Genomic DNA, 16,590 nt, shown 5'->3' on the forward strand with positions numbered 1-16,590 from the left:
ATCCAGAATGGCCAGTATCAAACTATAACAAGTGTTGGTGAGGATGTGGAGAAAAGGGAATGCTTGCATACGCTGGTGGGAATGTAAATTGGTACAGTCATCTTGGAAAACAGTATGGAGGTTCCTCAAAAAATTAAAAATATAACTGCCAAATGATCCAGCAATTTCACTACTGGGTATATATCCAAAGTAAATAATATCACAATCTCAGAGAGATATGTGTACTCCCACGTTCATTGCGGCGTTATTCACAATAGCCATAATGTGCTGTTGTGAGTTTGGTTTGTGAGGAACTACACACAATGGCTACAATCTCTGTTCCCTGAGAAGCTGCTGGGGCTAGTCAGAGTCCACACTCCTGAGACTTTTACCTTTCTTCAAGACACAAATAAAAGAGGTCAGATGACAGCTGTTTCCTTAACAGCCAGGCCCCAGGAATCAGTGACTTTTGGGGACATGCTGGTATATTTCACTAAGCAGAATGGGCCAGCCTGATGCCTACTCAGAGGCCCTTGTGCAGGGATGTGATGCAGGCGGGCTCTGAGGCTGTTGGCCTTCCCAATATCACCCACTTCCAACCAGTTCCGATCTCTCAGCTACAGCAAGGCAAAGAGCCATGATCCACCCAGTCACAGGGGGCCCTGAGTAGGAGGAACCAAGAGCAGACTCAGGATGCATCTCAAAAGAAGATATACCTACTCAACTGAAACAATATCACATACAATACAATTTAAAATTCCTCAAAATAATCAGTGCTAGGAAGTCAGAACAAAGGCTTCACTCTTTTTTCTTTTTTTTTTTGTAAACGCATTCACCAAGTAGTACAAAGGCTTAATTCTTTACACCTTTAAATACCAGTTTTCAAAGTAAGGAGGTGATTTAAGAGTCACCTTAAATGATGTCAAATAAGCATTTTCTTCTGTAGATTCCTGGATTTCCATAGATTTATTGTTTTCAATTCATTAAAATTATGAATTTTGATGTTAAAAAACAGATGAATGGATAAAACATAATATATATTATATATTTTATATATATTATATAAAAAATATATATTGTATTATATAATAAATATATATCCACTGTATTAGTCTGTTCTCACACTGCTAGAAGACATACCTGAGACTGGGTAATTTATAGAGAAGAGATATTTAAGGTTTATAATTCTGCAAGCTGTACAGGTTTCTGCTTCCGGATAAGCCTTAGGAAACTTACAATCATGGCAGAAGGTAAAGAGGAAGCACGCACCGCCTTCACATGGCCAGCAGGAAAGAGAGAGGGAAGGGGGATGTGCTACACACTTTCAAAGGACAACAGCCAGATCTTCTGAGAACTCGCTCACTATCACAAGAAGAGCAAGGGGGAAATCTGACCCCATGATCCAATCACCTCCCACCAAGTCCCTCCCCCAACATTGGGGATTACAATTCGACATGAGATTTGGGTGGGGACACAGAGCCAAACTATATCATGCACATACACACACAACAGAATATTATTCAGCCTTAAAAAAAGAACATCCTGCCATTTGCAACCACGTAGATGAACCTCGAGGACATTATGCTAAGTGAAATAAATCAAACACAGAAAGACGAATACTGCATGATCTCACTAATAAATGGAATCTAAACTTTAAAAAGCCAAACTCAGAGTAACAGAGTAGAATGGTGGTTGCCGGAACCAGTGGGTGGGAGAAAAGGGGAAATATTGGTGAAAGGGTACAAACTTTCAGTTTATAAGATGAGTAAGTTCTGAAAACCTAATGTACAGCATGGGTTTTCTCATCTTGGGTGGTGGGAAGCAGTGTGGTAGTGGTGGCAGCAGCAGAGGCTTCTTCATCCGACTTCCTAATCCTGGATTGCAGCTGCAGGTCCATTCTCCAGTCTGTAGAGTATCCAGAGACAAGGACGGCAACAGCACAAGCTCTAGATTCCAGCACAGCCCCAGCGGTGCCCTCAGAGCTCCCCTTGTGGGTAACCTCTGATTGATTTGGAGTCAAATGTGGCAGTCCAGCCTAAAATTGCTGCTTGGCCCTTCTAATAATTTGGTAAGCACCTAATACCTTGCATTAAACCTCTTCTAGCTTAAAATACTCAGGGGGGTTTCTTTTCCTGACACTGAATACAGTACGTAAAGGTTTCCTAAAGGAAAGGTGGCAGTTGCACACCCTGAGGGATGGCTTGTGATGTCCTCTCATTTGCTCCCTTCCAGCATACTGCAACACACTGCAGCTTACAGGTGCCCAACTAAGTAGATTTGCAGATCTCATCTGAATTGTGATAGCACTCATAAACGGACAAATGGATTCTTAAAAGATTTTTACAAAGAAGGACAGATTAAGCATAATATTAATAAATCAAAATACAAGCAAACAAAACAAAAATGGTAGCACTGGCAGTTGCTCTGTTACCAATATTAGTGCTTTATCAAAAATTATAAGGTAAAAAAGTGATTATTTTGTAAAACATAAAACTTTCAGAAGAAAACAGAGGCGAAAATCTTCAGGACCTAGGACTGGGTGAAGAGTCCATAGACTTGACAGAGAAAGTACAATTCAGCCGGTTGCAGTAGCTCACGCCTGTAATCCCAGCACTCTGGAAGGCCGAGGCAGGCGGATTACAAAGTCAGGAGTTTGAGACTAGCCTGACCAACATGGTGAAACCCTGTTTCTTCTAAAAATACAAAAAGTAGCTGGGTGTGGTGGCGGGCACCTGTAATCCCAGCTACTCAGAAGGCTGGGGCAGGAGAATCACTTGAACCCAGGAGGCAGAGGTTGAGCGTGCCATTGCACTCCAGCCTGGGTGACACAGCGAGACCCTGTCTCAAAAAAAAAAAAAAGGTACAATTCATAGAACAAAAAAAATTGATTAAATGCATGATATGGCTTGGCACAGTGGCTCACGCCTGTAATCCCAACACTTTGCGAGGCTGAGGCAGGAAGACTGCTTGAGGCCAGGAGTTCAAGACCAGCCTGGACAACACAGCGAGGCCCTGTCTCTACCAAACACAAAAACAAAAACAAAAATAAAATTAGCTGGGCATGGTGGTGGTGCAGGCCTGTAGTCTCAGCTACTCTGGAGGCTGAGATGGGAGGATCACTTGACAGGTGGTAGAGGTTGCAGTGAACCATGATTGCACCACTGCACTCCAGCCTGAGTAACAGAATGAGACCCTGTCTCAAAAAAAATAAATAACAGATGGACTATATGAAAATGCAAACGTTCTGTTCTATGAAAAATCTATTAAGAGGATAAAAAGACAAGCTTCAGATGCAGAGAAAATGTTTACCTACCACATAACTGGCAAAGAACTTCTATCTAGAATATATAAAGAATCCTGAAAACTCTACAATAAAAAACAATCCCATTTGCCCCTTAGGGAAACAGTTAATTTAGGGAAAGGCATATTAAAACCATAACATTATCAATACAATACTATTAGAACAGTTAAAATATAAAATAATGATAATACGAAATGTTGGAGAGGACATAGAGAAACTTTCATATGGATGAAATGGAACTTTCCATATATTGCTGGTGAAAACATACAGCCACTTTGGAAAACAGTCTGGTAGTTTCTTATAAAACTAAACATACACTTACAGTATGACCCAGTAATTGCACTCTTGGTCATTTATCCCAGAGAAATGAAAACCTAAAAACTGTACATAAATATTCCCAGCAGCTTTTTAGTTAACAGCCAAAACCTGGAAATAGCTCTTATATTCTTCAGTGGGTGAAGAGTTAAACTATGTACTCTGCTACGTTCATACAATAAATACTACTCAGCAATAAGAAGAAATAAGCTATAGCGTGAGACAGGTTGGATGGTTTTCTAGGACTTTATACTAAGTGAAAAAGTCAATCGCAAAAGGTTACATACAGTACGATTCCATTTATGAGACATTCTCAAAATGACAGAGTGAAAAGAGAATTAGTGGCTGCCAGTAAATACGGAAAAGGAGGTGGGGGGAACCTTGAGCTTCACGAGGGAGTTTCTTGGCAGTGGTGGGACAGTTCTATATCTTGACTGTGGTGGTGGCAGTTAGACAAATCTACCTGTACATACACATATAAAGGCATCTACAAAAATTTTATCAAATTGCATAGAACTGTACACACGCATATACATATAAATGAACACATTAAAAAACATGAAATCTGAATATTAACAACATTGTATCAGTTTCCTAGTTAAGGTTATTAATATGTTATCTTATGTAAGATGTTACAACTGGGAGAAGCTGAATGAAGGTGACACAGGACTCCCTGTACTATTCTCACAACTTCCCATGAGTCTATAAATACTTCAAAATTAAAAAAAAAAAAAGTTTAAGTGATGACATTCAATCACGTTTTTCTTAATTTACAAATTACTAATATTTTAAGTAGGATCACAAACATGGAACTAATATATTTTAAATTATTTGAAAATGTTTTTCATCCTTATCACATTTTTTTTAATTGTCTTTTTTTTTTTTTTTTTGAGACAGAGTTTCGCTCTTGTTGCCCAGTCTGGAGTGCAATGGCGCAATCTCGGCTCACCGCAACCTCCTCCTCCCAGGTTCAAGAGATTCTCCTGCCTCAGCCTCCTGAGTAGCTGGGATTACAGGCATGCACTACTACACCTGGCTAATTTTGTATTTTTAGTAGAGATGGGGTTTCTCCATGTTGGTCGAGCTGGTCTCGAACTCCCAACCTCAGGTGATCTGCTCGCCTCAGCCTCCCAAAGTGCTGGAATTACAGGTGTGAGCCACCACGCCCGGGTTAATGTCTTATTATGAACATAATTTATAGTATATAGTTTACAATAAATAAGCATACACATATTGGGAATGAAGACTCAATTTTTTATACTGCTGAAATAAAATTTTTGCAGACTTCTATTACAGACGCTACAAAATTCCAAGCTACTATCCATCCCTTAAAACTTTTACCTTGGGAAGAACATTAGAACACGAAAAATGTTAGAACAGGAAAAATACTAAACTAAGAATCAAAGCACAGTTCTTTTTTTGTTTGTTTTTTGTTATTTCCTTTCAAATCTATACCTGCAGAAAAAGAACAATTCTAAACAAGTCACAATCTCATTCTCATCTATAAAATGCAGAAATTCTACTGTATCATTCCTAAGGACATTCTAGCTCCAAAAACATTAACTCTAAGGCAGGAAAAGGTGAAAACAATGAAAAAATGCATGACAAACTGTAACTAGTATTTATGGAAAGTACATTAAGGGTTCAGTAGTATCAGGAATATTACATACAAGATATGGTCTAAATTGTATCAACACAAATACAGAAAAATGCATCTATAAAGATAATTTTACCTCAAAGAAAACAGATTAAGATCCAGTTTAAACAAAAATATTTAGGTAACAGACACATCTGGCTATTTTACAAGCAATCTCATAGTGCTTTAAGACTTTTAATATCTGCTCTTTGAATTATATTGTAACAAACAATATACCAGTACATCTAAGTATCCTAGTATACATGCTTAGGGTTTTGATGGTTCTTACAAGAAGTAGACTAGCAAGTCATTCTAACAGGAAAAACAGTTCTTCTCCATCCACTTGAGTTAGACTTAACAAGACAATTTTTAGAGATTTATTATTCAGAGGAAGTTAAACATCCACAAGGTAGTATCTACCATCCTGTTATACCATCCTCGGCTATCCAGAAGCATCACTTAGCCAAAACAGAGTCAAAAACCAGAAAAAAAGCACGAGTCCTCTAAGCAGTAAAAAACAAGTCCCTAGCACTAAAGCTTCATGCACAGGAAGTCTTCTGGTTCCTCACCCAGAAGAACATGCTGTCATTTTTATCCACCATTCAGCAAGTACTGTATGGGGTTCTGTTCCCACAGCACACTGAAAACATCAAATTATAAAGAGGAGACTACTATGGGCAGGCATAATGAGAGCAAACAAAGAGATAACAGTTAACAATAAAGTAATAAGCAAATCAACCCCCAAAAGCAGACATGATTTAGAAAGGAATGGTTTCACCAACACACAAACAAAATATGATTCTCTGTACATTGCTGGCTGAGGACACTAATTGGCTAAAGTTCCTTTTGCAAATAAATTGTTGCGAGTTCACTGACATCCCAGACATACGAATGTCACCAAATCTATTGACTACTTAATAAGGAAGGTGATAAGTATTAATAATGTATATGTACCATCTTTTAAGGTGGAAGGATGCAGATTATATTTTGAGAATTTTCTGTAATTGTTTCCATTAACTATACTTTATACTTCTACAGGCTAGCAAGTCTTTGTCTTTTTAAGATTATTTTGAATGACTATTTTTGATAGTAATTCACTTGATAGTCACATGAGACCTGCTGGTGAAGGCAACAGTGAGCCGTGATTGCACCACTGCACTCCAGCCTGGGCAACAGAGCAAGACTCTGTCAAAAAAATAAATACCTTTCTAAAGTTGGATCTACATACATCAAGGGATGATGTACTTGAATCTACTCATAGTATTTATACACATTGAGAGGGATCAAGTTACATAGGAATGTACATTTATTAAGATGCACGTCCACCAAACTAATATTTTTAACCAGTATTATAGATGGCATAACCCATCTTAAGTTTTAAAATGGAAAAATAAAATTACAAATTATCTTTCCAGCATTCTTTACTATTGAACTAAATTAAATCACATCTGAAGCTTACCCTGAAATGAAGAGACCTACCAAAAAAAAAAAAAAAAAAAAAAACAGAACAAAACAAGAATTCTGAGAAGTGGAATATATTACACTGAAATCCATTCAGGCAACAAAGAACACATGAGTGGTTTATATCCTAAAAAGCAAGGCTGCACTGCAGTAAGTAAACAAACTAATGTTCCTTTTTCATCAACTTTTAGATGCTTTTAACAACAACAACACTTTTAACCTTTCTGAAGTATGGATGCTGAAATAGAGGTGTATCTTACAACTACTGTCATCCAACAGCAGGATGTAGTTGGTGAAAACGTTCAGTTGATTCCTCCTGGAAAGATCAAGGAAGCACCAGCATCAAAGTGTCTTACGTTTGATCAAAAATAGTCACTCAAAATAGTCTTAAAAAGACAAAGAAATGATCAGAAGCCTGTAAAAGTATAATCAACAGAGACAACTACAGAAAATTCTCAAAATGTAAACTGCATCCTCCTACCTTAAAAGATGGTACATATAAATTACTTATCACACTACTTAGGAAGTAGTCAACAGATTTAGCTATTATTATTGTAAGATGCAAGATAAAGACTAGTAGAGCTGATGAAAATATCTGTGATCATAGTGATCAGCCAGTCAATAAGCACTTATTAAGGGTCTACCAAGTCACTAGCAACATGCAAGAGTAATGCAAATCCATCATGATCAATCTACGAAGCACTATTTTTTTAACCAGTAAGGGGCAAATGTCACATCGCATTCATCAACGATTAGAACTAAGTACTTTTAACTTCCTTTAAAGTATTGCCCTTTATTTGAGTCCAGTCTGCAGAACTCGAAACCTAAATTGTTTACCTGAAAAGAGTCATCAAATGATTATGTTAGTATAAGGAAGTGTTACCAGAATGAGTCTAATGATTTTCATAGGGGAAAAAAAAAATTCCTATTATTCTCCAGGCTTGGGTAGAATAACGATGGGTTAAATTTTCTCTTAAAACCTTTCTACGGTGGCTCACACCTGTAATCCCAGCACTTTGGGAGGCCAAGGCAGGCGGACAGCTTGCCTAGGAGTTCAATATCAGCCTAGGCAACATGGCAAGATCCTCTTTCTACAAAAAACAGCTGGGTGTGGTGGCACATGCCTGTGGTTACAGCTACTCAGGGGGCTGAGGTGAAAGGATCACTTGAGCCCAGCTGGTGGAGGCTACAGTGAGCTGTGACTGCGCCACTGCACTCCAGCCTGGGTAACAGAGTGAGACTCTGTATCAAATAAATACATAAATAAGTACCTTTCTAAACTTGGAGCTACCCACATCAAAGAATGATGTACTTGAATCTATTCACAGTACTTACACACATTGAGAGGGATCAAGTTACACAGGAATGTACATTTAATAAAATGTTATTTTTTATTTATATAGAATGTCCAAAATAGGCAAATATATAAACAAAGAATATAGATCAGTGGTTGCCTAGGGCTGGGGATGGGGTGGGGATGGGATGAAAAAGTTCTAAAATTAATTGAGGTTATGGTACACAACTCTGAAATAGAATAAAAACCACTGAATTGTACATTTTTAATAGGTAAATTATATGGCAGATGAATTACATTTCAAAAAAGCTGTCACTTTAAAATTTTAACTCTTCACAAAACTTAACAAATCAAAACTGCTGCATTATGGTCAAATTCCACAGGACCTACTACCCCTCTGTCAGATATTATTCCTGGCCCAGTTGACTCCATCACTGACAGTGTTACATGGTCCCTTTCTTAACACTCCAATCTTTCCCCCACAAACATAAAGACTGAATGGGAAAAAGAGGGTGGTAGGGGGATCTATTTTGTCAAAGTTAAAAATATTTCACACTGAATTTTAATACAAATCATTTTTTTTTTTTTTTTTGGAGACGGACTCTTGCCCTGTCACCTAGGCTGGAGCACAGTGGCGTGATCTTGGCTCACTGCAACTTCCGCCTCCTGGGTTCAAGCGATTCTCTTGCCTCAGACTCCAGAGTACCTGGGACTACAGGCATGTGCCACCACACCCAGCTAATTTTTTTGTATTTTAAATAGAGACAGGGTTTCACTATGTTGGACAGGCTGGTCTCGAACTCATATCCTCAGTGATCTGCCCACCTCGGTCTCCGAGTGCTGGGATTACAGGCGTGAGCCACCACATCCAGCCAATGATTTTTCAAAATAATATTTTTCATAACAAAAAGCACAAATCCTGGTAAAGACATCTATTTATTACAGCATTTTGAGCTTAAAAGAATGTATTACTACTATGTCAGCAAAATATGAGTTATTTGCTAGGATACCAATGTAGTCTCATAATGATATTCTTTGAAATGCATGATACCTGTAAAGTATAAGGAAAGACACAACTACGTTTGCAGAATTTCAGAAATATTTTGCCCCACAGGAACAGCAGTATTTGCAATCCCAAAAAACAATTCTAAGTTAACAAGTTTAATTCAAGAGGTTCCATGGACCTAACCCACCTCCTGTGGAAGACCACGTTTGTGTGCTAGGCTATTTTGGAAGAGGCTATGCAGAACAATAAACAAATGAGTGAATAATAAGTTCACCAAAGGGTGCACTTCATCTAAGCTACCTTTAATCCACATGTTCCACTCTGCACTGGTCTATTTAAGGTTCCTGCTCAGAGGAGCTAATAACTTGTGACAGATACAAACTTAATCTTACCCTCAATGCCTAGCATGGTACACACTATAGATGCAGTTCTCAAAAGTCTGCTAAATGAAAGATTTTTTTTCAGCTGATTAGGCCGCCTGGCTGCTTACAGCTGGGTTTTCTATTTAGGATCCTTTGGAAACCCTTTCTGCCCTCTGGGGTAGCTTAAAGAAGCACGTGGAACAACAGGCTCTTCTCACCTACTTCACCAGCCTAAACTGTAGCCCCCTTTTTATAATTAGCAACTTAACGTTTGAGTGATTCCACCATGAACAAATCTACATTTCTCCTTGGGCTACTATGAGGAGTGCCCGCTGGGAGTCTCAAAGCAATTTTTAATCCTCTCTCGAGGAGAAGAAGAAGAAGAATCAAGAAAGAAGAAGAAATTAAAGTGTGTACTCCAAAAATATTCTGGGGTAAAGGCAGATAAACTGTTCAGGCACACAGGTTTTGATCAATTTTTGCACAGAGTACGAAGTCTACATTTTGAACACAAACATACTAGTGGCAGCTTTGTATCCTAAGAAAAGGTAAAAGGAACCAGAATTACCAGGCCTGGAGAAATTATTTTTAAAGATAAGTATATAAAAAATGATTAGTTTTCTCCACGCCCAGTAAACGTAATTTACTAACTAAAATTTGCAAGCATGAGAGACAGTTTAAGACAGTCCTATACAGAGGTTAAAAAAAAAGGAAAAGAAAAAAAGGAAAAAAAAACCTGAAAGAATAAACAACCATTAACAATGTTACAATGTGATAGGAGCAGTGTTATGTGACACTTTTCCTTTCTTTTTCTTTTTTTTTTTTTTTTTTAATAGAGTCAGAGTCTCCCTTTGTTGCCCATACTGCTCTTTAACTCCTGGGCTCAAGCCATCTTCCTGCCTCAGCCTCCCAAAGTGCTGGGATTACAGGCATGAGCCACCATGCCCAGCCACTTTTAATTTTGAAATTACGCATTTCTTTCATATTAATATTTTACAACAAGCATGTGAAACTTTGATAAGGAAAAACTTTTTCTCCTTTAAACATAAATACACACTTTCCCCCAAATAAAACTAAATTTAAACTTCTTTACAGTAAGTGATTTTCTAGAATACTGGTGGGCTATTAAAACTGCCCAAGTACTTTAGGCCACAGTAAAAATGAAAGGGCTCTAACTTCTGTTAATTTTAGCAAACTCCACAATCTAATAAAAGAAATATACACATAGCCATACTGTAAGTCAGACCGTGGCTTGTACCGTAAGAAGATTTTACAGGAGCAAAAACAAAGAACAATCACCTGGGATTAGGAGAACAGAGGGAAGAGCTTGCAGACAAGGTGACATCTGAGCAGGGCCAGATGGATGATCCCTGTCACTATGTAACAATAGTTGAAATTCAGAGCACATACTCTGTCGCCCCAAAATATTTTATACATAAAAATAGCTCTAGTAGAGAACATATACCCAGTCTACCCCCAAAACTACTTTATTAAAAAATGTATTTAAAAATATATTTTCTAAAATCTGCTAAAGCCATGAAAACTTGTCCACTTCAATCATTTCAATTACATGAATCCTGTGTCACTGTTACTTTGTACTTGTTACTGCACTGACATACCCACTGTCCTTTTCCTAAGAATCGTAATTTTGCACCTTCTCATTAAACTGTATACATCTGATTTGCTGGCTCTGGGTCTAATTTTAAAAAAAAAAAAGAAACTATTGAGAGCAAGACTGTCATCCAGTTCTACTTTATCTCCATAAATACTCTGTCATCGGTTTCTACTTTATATAATACCCTTTAAATAAAAGTATACTCAACAGACGTTATTGACACATAAAACCTAGTTCTGAATAATTGTGACAATGTGTTCACCAACACAAAAGATGTCTGTGGAACAGATATTATAAACAAATCACAATTTTGTACATAGAACAAAGAATCTCTAGATTGACATATCTTCCCCCAACAGTAAGCCAATTGCTGGCCTTTAGTATAAAATGTTCAGAAAGGTGTTTATTTAAAAAATTAAATAACTCAAGCGGCCTTTACGGGACATTATCTTTCTCTGTCACAAAGACCTAATAATACATTTATTGGGTACTAAAAAGGTCCGAGGTGATACAGTGAATCTGAACAGAAATGGAGGATAATTCTAGCTCCCAAGGATCTCAAGAAACAGTTCATAACTCAAGAAATGTGTGCATATAAAACAATATGTTTAAAACAATGTAGAAAGCACAAATGAGGAAAAAGTCTTTTTCAGGAAATACAGTCTAGATATTTCAAAGATAATCTGAATGTTTTATTTATATGTGCTCTTCTAAAAGTTAAGAAATTCTTTTATTGTTTAAATAAATTGGTAAGTAAACAAAGACAGACATTTAAAAACAGAAAAGAAGGAATATTAGGTGAAACAATGCCAGATACCATGAAGATTACTACAAACGGCCAAGCATGGTGGCTCAGCCTGTAATCCCAGCACTTTGAGAGGCCAAAGCAGAAGGATTGCTTGAGGCCAGGAGTTGGAGACCAGCCCTCTATACGAAAAATTAAAAAGTGAGACCACCATCTCTACAAAAAATAAAAATTTCAGCTAGGCGCAGTCATGCCCACCTGTAGTCCCGGCTACTACAGAGCCTGGGGTGGGAGGATCATTTGAACCCAAAGAATTTGTTTTTGTGTGTCTTCATTTCCTAAATTCTGTGAGAAAAATATATTTTTCTTTCAAACATTATCTGATATTGGCTTCCAATTTCCCAAGTAGTTTCTCTATTGTTACTGCTGAGCCTGTGAATTTACAATGTTCCATACCACTCGGAAGTTACTAGACAGTAAATTAATCGATGAACACTTTAAAAAGTTGGACTGCTTTAATAAAAAAAACAAAACAAAACTGGGTCACATGTTCCAACAGAATTCCCTCTTTTAGAGAACTAATTTTACAAAATAATTCAGAGTGGAAGAAAAAACACGATGGAATGCTATTTTTGATAATGAGTAGCAGAAAAAAGACCAAAGAATAACACACCCACTCCTACTTTGTTTATACGGTTGTAACTTGCACATGCAAGTACTCTACAAAGTATTGCACAAGAAGAAACTGTCAAAAATGAATGCTTATGAAAACATTCTTCACTAAGGCCTCTAACAAGGAATGTGCTATCTCTGATTTCCTCAGCAAGTACCGACAGATTAAGCAGAGTGATAATGCTCAAGATGAAAAGAAGTCTTATACTAGTTTTATCAATAGTAAAAGCTGTTGGTACTAATTATAATGCCTATAAATTCAGTAGCAGAATCAACTTTACAGACGATATCTCCTAGGCAGCACAGCATTTTATAAAACCAATTTTATTTCCATCAAAACCCTCTTTCCCCCTCAATCCAATAGACCCTGGCAACCTGTCTTGCTGTGTCTTTTTTCCCTTACCCTTCCAAAAGAACCCCAGCCAGTGAATCGAGGTAATATTTTCCGCAGTTCAAAGGTAAGGGCAAATTTAGCTCTACTAAGAACTCTTGCTCCTCACCAGCACACACCCTAACCCCCACCCCCTTTTCTTTTTCTTTTCAAATCTTGGCCTAGGAAAGATTAATGCTCCCATATCATTGCAAATCCACAAAAATGCGATTTTAGGTGGCGAGGAACTAAACTAGGATGGCAGGAAAGACCGGCAGCAATCAATCATTTCGCCCTAGAAACCAGCCTCTCCAGAACGCAGGAAACCAGGCTATGCCCAAAGAACCTGCCGCCCGGAAGCAACAACTTCCATCAAACGGCAAAGAAAAGTTGCAAAGAAGAGCTCAGCGCCCAGGCACCCTGCCCGGTGCCGAGGCTGAGAGCAGCAGGCACTCTACAGACCGAGTCAGCTCGCGGGCGGTGGCCGCGGTGTCCGCAGGGCTGGCCCGGCTCCGGAAGGCTCCGGGTCCCGGGGTGCGCCAACGGCCCGGGGCTGCGCGGGCACAGCGCCCGCACCCCTCCCCAGGGCCGCGAGCAGTGGGCGGAGAGACCAGAGCAAGGGAAAAGGCGGACAATGCCCGCTTGGGCTGGCGCGCTCCGCCGGTCCCCGCCAGCCCTGCCCGCCGGGGCCCGCCAGCCGCCGCGTTGTTTGCTCCTCCGCCCTCCCTTCCCAGCCGGGGCGGCGGAGCCGTGGTCGCCGGTCTTCCTCCACCTCTGCCGCCGCCTTCCTTCCCGCGGGGCGGCTCCCGCGAGTCGGTGGCGAGGCGGCGCGCGACCAGAGCAGGACGCGCGAGAAGGCGGCGCGCGAGGGGTACCCGGGCGCGCGCGAGAAGAGCCAGGCACGGGAGGGGAAGGGGACGTGCTGGAGGGACGTGCGGGAGAGACGGGCGCGCGGCGCTCCCCGCGGAACCGCCGGAGCTCGGGCGGGCTTTCGGTTGAGGCTGGGGTTGCGCCGCGGTTTGGTGTCCGTTACGAGCGCCGGCCCGGGCCGCGCCGCTTGCCAGCCATCCTGGACCGCCTTCCCTCGGCGCCCACCAGGCAGAACAGCTGGCGAGGGCCGACGACCTCGTCTCCCGCCCAGGCTGGGCTGCCGGCGGCGGACATGCCGGCGCCTGCCCCGGAGCTGGAAGAGAAAGTGAAATGAAGCGCCTTTCCTCAGTCAACACCTACCCGTCCCCAGTCCTAGTACAGCTGCCTCGCTCCTCCAGCGCCGCCGGTCCCCGCCCTCGGGCCCCTGGCTCCGTTCTCTTGACAATGGCGCGTCCCCTTTAAGGAATAATCCGATCGGAACCGATCTATGGTTAAACCTCCCTCCGACTCTGATTTTAACCGGATTTCTCTCTCGCTCTCTCCCAGAGCCCGACGGCCGCCCGGCTGTGCTGCGAGCTGTTCCCACCCCTTCCCTGCCCCGCCCACCCCCTGGCCTTCCTGATTGGCGAGAAACACTACAACAGGAACAGCAGTCCTCGCCCTCCACTGGCCTGGCCAGCCGCCGCTCAAAGTTGCTCCCACCTTCTCCCCGCCCCTTTTCCCGGGTTGGTCCTCCCTCTAATCATTCTCTGCCCTCGCCTCTAACGTTGCTTTGGAGCCCTGGCAGTCAAGGCTCACCCTCCCGCCTCCGGAAAGCGAACTTTATTTTTATTGGTGAAAGGACATCTTCCTGTACACTTGATTGGGCAAGGAAAGAGCTAGTCTGCACGCCCCCTACCATTATTACTCTCCCTTTACGGGCTTGAGAAACACAGCCGCAAAGTCCTCTCCGCTTTGCCTTCTAGGAGCGACTTTCCCTTTAAATGTTGTTAGGGGTCGAGGACAAACTCATATCCTATATTGAGGAAAGCTGGAAAGGGACAAGAGAAAAATTCAAAATTTTCTCCCGATGAGTAATGTATCCAGAGCTGGCGCCCGGATCCTGCGGAACCTTATCCAATGATCCAGAGAATGGAATGGTTAGAATTGAGTTAGAATACCTGAAAGTCCAGTGCTAATTCCTCCTGAGATTTACTCAACAAGTTTCATCCACTGTCCGCTCCACTCATACCATTGATTGCACTGGCATTTTGCCACCCGGAAGAGCTTTAATCAAGTTATCTGCAAACCTGGAGGTTTCCTTGCTTGTCTCGCAATTGTTCATTTAGAAAATCATTTCCATTACAAGTTCCGTTTAAGTCACGTCCTCTGTGACGTTCCGGCGTTTCCACGAGACCTGTTACTTTTTTGAAAAAATTAAGTAGATGGTACCCTTATGCCATCCTCAAAGTGTAGGACTTCGTTGCCCCTTGCTAGAACTGTAGGAAAAACACCCCAGGTCAGTTGAACCCAAGAGGGTACCATAAGGCTGTTTCTTGAACAGCTGAGATGCCTCTCAGGAGAAAACGCGTCTAAGGGAAAGAGGGAATCTGATACCAGAAGCTTGACCATGGAGCAGAACCTCACGCATTGAAAAGAGAAGCAATTATGTGGAAGCCTAGTGCAGGGTCTGCATTAGAGTTTCCCCAGTTTCCCACTGGAGCTGTAAGAACTAAAAGGTTTATTTCCACTAAAATGGAGTACAGGTACAGCTTCGGTACCCATCTAAGAATGTTAGGGGAAAATGGTTATGTGTTCGCTCCCTCTTTGCCAATGAACGTTGAAAGACTGTGTACCCCGGGGGCTTTAGTACATTTGCAGTGATACCCCCAGTAGAATCTAATGGTGCCAAGGAAGTGTCAGTGCTCAGCAGTACCCTAGAAAAGGGGCTTGATGATGACAGAGAAGGGTAAGTAAACATCAGTAGTTGGTAGTTCATAGGACTTTTCCCCAAGTACAGGTGAAAAATTTAATGAGGATTCCTAAAAATATGAAAGAGCAGGAAACAAAAGGGAACGTTGCAGGAAGGTGGTTTAGGTATCACCAGTGGGAGCAAGAGACAATGAACTATCTGGGTCGCATTTATACGGCCTTCACAGATACACACATCCTCCCTATTAAGTCCCTATAACTAAATCCCTATGCTTAGCCTATTCTGATTTTACTGTATCATAAAACGGCAGCCAAGCTAAACTAATACTTCTGGTTTACTCACTTACCACTCTCAAACTCTGAGACTGCTTCTGGGTTCTAATATTCTACATTAGAATATAAGAAGATTCTATGTACTGATATCTAGTATGATCTTCTGGAGATAAAGATATCCAGTGTTTCAGGCATGTACACACCTGCAGCTTTTGTTCAAGGTCTAAGTGATGTTTTCAGGTTCTTTCTAAAACACCTGCCCTATGATATCCAGCTTGTTACTGCCCTCTTTTGCTGCACTAGCAGACTGGGTGTATAAACTAGAGAAGGCAGTCTATGGTAACCTCTAGATTCTGTTACTTGTATTGAACCAACAATGCTGAGATCATCACCTTTCAAGTATAATTTGTGTTATTCTTTTCTCTAAATATTTCATATTTTCCCACAAAAGGATCATTTATCACTTTTTAGCCCACACATGCAACTTCCTGGTACTAATACTCCTACTGGCATTTCACAGCAAAGAAGAATTTTAAAAATCTACAAACCTGGGGCTTACAATGTACAGGTTATTCTTAAGAATGTTCAGTGTTGATGAACATAGCCCCAGTTCTAACCCTGGAGAATTTTACAAGTTGTACTTTCTCATTCAGAGAGACTTTATCTCCCTACGTAAGCCCATTCTAAGCCCAATCCCCACTCTTTAAAAAAAGAATATTTCTTGGCTGGGTGCAGTGGCTCACGCCTGTAATCCCAGCACTTTGGGAGGCCAAGGCAGGT

At 40.8% G+C, this 16,590-nt stretch overlaps 1 protein-coding gene across 3 annotated transcripts in view; it reads right to left on the minus strand.

Moving 5' to 3' along the window:
• The window catches only part of FRYL (FRY like transcription coactivator), a 276,010-nt gene extending 261,839 nt beyond the window's left edge, over nucleotides 1-14,171 (minus strand). Inside the window, exon 1 of one of the 3 annotated variants that reach the window (XM_063663636.1) lies at nucleotides 13,987-14,171. The gene's annotated coding sequence lies outside the window, so the exon portion shown is untranslated. The remainder of the gene's footprint in view (nucleotides 1-13,986) is intronic. The other 2 variants (XM_063663634.1, XM_054486860.1) reach the window with 2 other exon arrangements.
• Between the last annotated feature and the right edge of the window lie 2,419 nt (nucleotides 14,172-16,590).

The sequence above is a fragment of the Pongo pygmaeus genome, chromosome 3 (assembly GCF_028885625.2).
Source record: "Pongo pygmaeus isolate AG05252 chromosome 3, NHGRI_mPonPyg2-v2.0_pri, whole genome shotgun sequence".
Taxonomy (NCBI): Eukaryota; Metazoa; Chordata; class Mammalia; order Primates; family Hominidae; genus Pongo; species Pongo pygmaeus.